Source organism: Chiloscyllium punctatum, chromosome 30 (genome assembly GCF_047496795.1).
Source record: "Chiloscyllium punctatum isolate Juve2018m chromosome 30, sChiPun1.3, whole genome shotgun sequence".
In the NCBI taxonomy this organism is placed as follows: Eukaryota; Metazoa; Chordata; class Chondrichthyes; order Orectolobiformes; family Hemiscylliidae; genus Chiloscyllium; species Chiloscyllium punctatum.
The window spans coordinates 28,263,579-28,269,640 of NC_092768.1; positions in this window are offsets into that span (position 1 = coordinate 28,263,579).

The following is a 6,062-nucleotide window of genomic DNA, read 5'->3' on the forward strand; positions in this document are numbered from 1 at the left end:
AACATCTCTCACTCTGAATTTCCATAATGACCTTTGCTTCAAAAGCACAAGGCTGCATTGACCCAGCGCCCAGTGCCTCCTTTAGGGCAGAAATGGTGCTTAGAGGGGAGTTGGGACTGGCAGGTAAGGTAGAGGGAACGAGGAGAGCTTGGGGGAGTGTCGGTGACGGGGGGGGGGGGTGGGTGGCGGATTACACAGGGCTAGAATTGGGATGTATTGTCAGTCTGTAAATTCCTGTTTCTTTATAACTTCGGTCTATGTTTTATTCTCAACTCTACATCATGTTCCATCCCTGTAAGTGTCCTTCACCCCCATCTGGCGGTGGCTATTCTGTTCCATTCAACTTTTAATTTGTGTTTTATTTCTATTTAGTGCTCTAACAGGGGCTGTTTCATTATGTTTGACTCCCGGTTTTAAAAAAAAACAGTAGAGGGCGCTTTATTCTGTATCTAACCCTCGGCTGTGCTATTCTTGGAGACGAAAGTGAGGGCTGCAGATGCTGGAGATCAGAGTCAAGATTAGAGTGGCGCTGGAAAAGCACAGCAGGTCAGGCAGCATCCGAGGAGCAGGAAAATCGACGTTTCAGGCAAAAGCCCTTCACCAGGGAATGTTTGATGGGGATAGTGTAGAGGGAGCTTTACTCTGCATCTAACTCCGTGCTATCCCTGTCCTGGGAGTTTTTGATGGGGGACAGTGTAGAGAGAGCTTTACTCTGTATCCAACCCCGTGTAGTCCCTGTCCTGGGAGTGTTTGATTGGGGAACAGTGTAGAAGGAGCTTTACTTTGAGTATAAAAGAGTACCCAACCCTGTGCTGCTCCAGTGTTTGATGGAGACTGTGTCCAGCGAGTTATTCTTTCAGTTGAAAAGAATAAAGGGAGCTTTACTCCGAACCTAACCCTGTGCTGTCTTGTCCTGAGAGTGTTTGATGGGGTTACTATGATTGGAAGTTTACTTTCAGTTTAAAAGCGTTATCCTATATCTAACCCTGTGCTGTACATGCCCTGGGAGTGTTTGATGGGGACAATGTAGAAAGAGCTTCACTCTATATCTAACCCCGTCCCGTGCTGTACTTGCCCTGGGAATATCTGATGGGGACAGTGCAAAGGGAGCTTTATCTTCAGTTCTGAGTGCTCAGAGTAAGGTGACCTTTCTGTGGAGCGGCACGGTGTCTCAGTGGTTAGCACTGCTACCTCACAGCGCCAGGGACCTCCTTTGGGAGTTTGCCCTTTCTCCCGGGGTGTCCTCCCACAGTCCAAACATGTCCAGGTTAGGCGAATTGCCCATAGTCTTTAGGGATGTGTAGGTTAGGTGCATCAGTCAGGGGTAAATGTAGATGAATGGGTGTGTTACCCAGGTGTCGGTATGGACTTGGGCCGAAGGGCCTGTTTCCACACTTGTAGGGATTCATTCTATGATTGAACAGACTTCCTTTTAGTTTTAAAGAATAGATGCGGTTTAATGAGGTGAAGTGAGGTGCATGATAAAGTTTTTGGGTGGGGGAAAAGAACAAACTGTGAATCACACAGTCTCTCGGAAGCCGATTCAGCCCATTGTGCCTGAACTAGGTCCCGGTCTCCTGTTCATTCTCTAAGTCTCTACAATTGTATCCAACAGCCCTTTAACAGTGGTTGACCTGGTGGGAAGCTCGTTAGGGCTGCATGCCTCAACTTCGTAAACTTTAAAACAGACTCAGGAAAACCCAGAGAGTGAAGCATTTTCAGGGCTTCCGTTAGGCATCGCAGAAGCTGTGCAAATTCCAGTAAATTCTGCAGAGGTTTTCGATTTCACCTACTCTCTGAACTTCCTCCCCATCAGCATAGTCACTCCTGGAGTCGAAACCTGCGGTTCAAGGGAATAATCTTTCTCTTCTTGACCCCCTTGAACGAAACCAGAATAGCCACCTTGCTATGGGGTTGAGGGATGGAGAGATGAGAATGAAACATCGACCGGAAGTTTATGATAAATGCAGCTTCATCCTTTCAGTCGGGGGACAAGCAGGAAGAGCGCAGCCAACCAGGAAGCCTCACCAGGTGGAAAAGTCAACGTTTCGAGTGCAAATCCAATTCAGAAGCGAAGCCGAACAACGGCCTCATCAGGAGCGAGAGACTTCAGTCGCGTGTTTAGATTGGGAAGGCTGGGGTTAGGGCTCTTCAGAGACGGGTTGAAGAGTTAATAGATGTGCTCAAAACCATGAGGGGATTGGTTGACGGGTCGCAATCAGAAATAAAAAAAAAGGCGATGGAATGCTAAAAAAAAAAGCAATGGCGACGTGCAGGGAAAATTGGTGGAGGAAGGTTCAGTCAGGGGATCACAGAAAGGGTACCACACGCAATGATTCAGGCTGGCAGAAGACTTGGAGAGCTGGCACGGACGCGATGGGCCGAAAGGCTTCCCTTCTGCGCTGTAACCTATTCCACCCCACCCCTTCTAAGCTTTGATTGTTTGGAACACCTCTTGAACTCACTTGTAGCTCACCAAGCGCTGGCTATCCAACCCAAGATGCTCCCGTAACCAAACCTGCTGGGGCTATTGGCACCATCATTGGCCACAACACGGGAGGGGGCGGGGACACCGCGCAGGCGCTGCCTCCAATTGGACAGTTGGCCTGTCTGTCACAGGCTTTGACACTGCCTCCTCCTATCACGTTTGATTGCGCGGGAGTTGTTGAAAGAATTACAAATGAAAGGTACTGAATGCTCAGCTTCCCAATCATTGTATTTGCACTGGCAATGGATTTTTTTTTTACAAACGGGGAAGTGTGTCCATTCACTCTGCCCTAGTGATTGCTTTCTTTGTGCATTTTTTCCCAACGAAATTTAAGCCTGCTTCCGATCAACAACTGTCTTTGAAGCAGACACAGCGGCTGGGAAATATTGAGTTAAAAAATCACACAACACCAGGTTATAGACCAACAGGTTTAGTTGGAAGTTGGTGTTGTGTGATTTTTAACTTTGTACACCCCAGTCCAACACCGGCATCTCCAAATCATGGGAAATATTGAAGTTGCAAGGTCCAGGCCGTTTCTTGTTCAATGAAGGGTTGTACCGTTCAGAATCAAATGGTTGGGTGAGAGCAGCGTTACATCAGCTGATGCACTGAATAAGAGAAGTCTTTCATTTTTCAATCCCTCTTGCGAAACAGCTATTTTTTTTTTGCTCCGAGCTTTTAATCTGCGGAAAGCGTCGCACATTCCCACCTGATGAAGATTAGATGAGATTCCTTACAGTGTGGAAACAGGCCCTTCGGCCCAACCAGCCCACACCGACCCTCCGAAGAGTAACCCACTCAGAATCATTTCCCTCCTAACACTAACCCCAGTGGGCAATTTAGCACGGCCAATACACCTAACCTGCACATCTTTGGATTGTGGGAGGAGACCGGAGCACCCGGAGGAAACCCACGCAGACACGAGGAGAATGTGCAAAGTCCACACAGTCACCCGAGGCTGGAGGCTGGAAAGATCATCTTCATGGAGAGCTAGTTCTCGTTGGCAGAGGGACGATCACACCATTGCGAATTTATTTCAACATTTGTCAAAGGTTTGCATCTTTGATTCCTGCTGGGGTACAAGTGGAGTTGAAAAGGAGAGGCGATTCTTGTTTGAATCACGAAACAGTAGTAAGTCTTAGCATGAGACAAAAACTGGAAAGTTGAACGAGTGTAGGTTTAGAGGTTTTTTTTGTCAGTGCAGAGTCGCTGGGCCGAAGGGCCTCTTCTGCGCCGTATGGTTCCAGGATGTGAGGTTCTTAGCGACTTGACAGGATAGATGCACAGAGGTTGTTTCTCCATGTGGGGGATGGCAGAACCGCAGAATGATCCCATCCGATTAAGGCAGAGGGGAGAACGATTTTTTTTTCTCTCTCTCAGTAGGTCATGAATCTGCGGTATTCTTTGCCACAGAAGGCCGACAAGGTTGGGTAGTTAAAATTAGATTAGATTTCCTACAGTATGGAAACAGGCTCTTCGGCCCAACAAGTCCACACCGACCCTTAAAAGAGCAACCCACCCAGACCCATTCCCCTACATTTACCCCTGACCCCTAATACTACGGGTAATTTAGCACGGCCAATACACCTAACCTGCACATCTTTGGACTGTGGGAGGAAACCGGAGCACCCGGAGGAAACCCACAGCAGACACGGGGAGAATGTGCGAACTCCACACAGACAGTTGCCCGAGGCAGGAATCGAACCCGGGTCCCTGGCGCTGCGAGCCATCGTGCTGCCCCAAGTATGTTCAAGGCTGAAACAGGCAGATTTTTAATCAGTAAGGGAATCAACAACGTTTATGGGGTAAGGCAGGAAAGTGGAGTTGAGGATTGTCAGATTGTCCAGGATCTCATTGAATGGCCCAACAGACTTGATTGGCCCAACAAATTAGAACGATGGGACAGTTACAGCACAGGAACAGGCCCTTCAGCCCACCATGTCTGCATTGGTGACTTAGAATTGATCTCATCTGCCTGCACACGACCCATGGTGGCACAACATGGCGGTCTCTCAGCAGAAGGCAATGGTTTCTTGGCGGCCTGGCATGGTGGGCTTTTGGCCTGGAGTGACCTCACTGCAGATTTCCAACCTCAAGGTGATGCCAAAGCGGCCTACCAGCCTCAAGAGCCCTGAAGTGAAGACTGGTATTCTCTGGAGTCAAGGCCTGGGCATGGACTGGAAGCTAGGTACAGCGTGGACTGGATTGGAAGTACTGGACTGGGAGATCCCTTTCAGCTAAAATGGCACTGTAAGTGTCGACTTGTAAACTTCACTGCACTCATTTGAGTACGGGTGACAATAAAGCTAAATTCAAATAAATATCCCTTTATTCTCTGCCTGTTCTTATGTCTGTTTAAATGCCTGATGGTGCCTCAGGCTCCTATAGTGTGGATACAGAACTGGCTCAAAGGTGGTGGTGGAGGGTTGTTTTTCAGACTGGAGGCCTGTGACCAGTGGAGTGCCACAAGGATCGGTGCTGGGTCCTCTACTTTTTGTCATTTGCATAAATGATTTGGATGTAAGCATAAGAGGTACAGTTAGTAAGTTTGCAGATGACACCAAAATTGGAGTTGCAGTGGACAGCGAAGAGGGTTACCTCAGATTACAACAGAATCTTGACCAGATGGGCCAATGGGCTGAGAAGTGGCAGATGGAGTTTAATTCAGATAAATGCGAGGTGTGAGCTTCTGAAGGAGCATGGTGCAGCATTGAAGAAAGAACTAGATGATCTCAGGCTCATCTGAGAGAACGAGAATTTTCTGGACAGGACCTTCAGTGAGGTCTTTACACCGAGCATACAAGAAGAGAAAAGGAAGATGACGATGATGAAAGAAGAAATTATTCAAGTACAAGAGACCCCAGGGAAAGTACCTCTCGTGAACAGGCTGAATCTCTTGGAAAACTGTTGAGACAGACGTCACTGCCAGTCCAAGAGGTAGACAGATTTGCCAATCGAAAATTGGCGTGGAGGCAGAGCGAGGAGTCAGACATCATGCAGAGCCGTGGTAATAGGGGATTCTGAGAGGGACTGAAAGGGGTTTCTGTGGCAACAGGCGGGATTTGAGGAAGGCGTGTTGCCTTCCCGTTGCCAGGATCCAGGACATCCTCTGTAGAGTGCAGGGAATCCTCAAGGGCGAAGGTGAAGAGCTAGAGGTGGTGGTGCATGTCAGACCAAATGACATCGGGAAGAAGAGGATGGACATTCTACAGCGGGACTTCAGAGAACTCAAGAAGAAGGCTGAAAAGCAGGATTTCCAGGGTGGTTATCTCCAGTTTGCTTCCAGTTCCTTGGGCTGGAGAAGGCAGGAACAGGGAGATAATGGACTTGAATATGTGGCTGAGGAACCGGTGCAGGAAGCAAGGATTTAAATTCTTGGATCACTCGGGTATGTTTTGCAGTAAGGATAAGGTTGCACCTTAATAAGTGGGGGACCAGCATTCTGGCAGGCAGGTTTGCCACTGCAACACAGGTATGTTTAAACTAAGTAGTGGAGGGGAGGGGACAAACTGGAAATTCAAGAAGCTCTCAAACTTGATTTAATTTTTTGAGGAAGTAACAAAGAGAATTGATG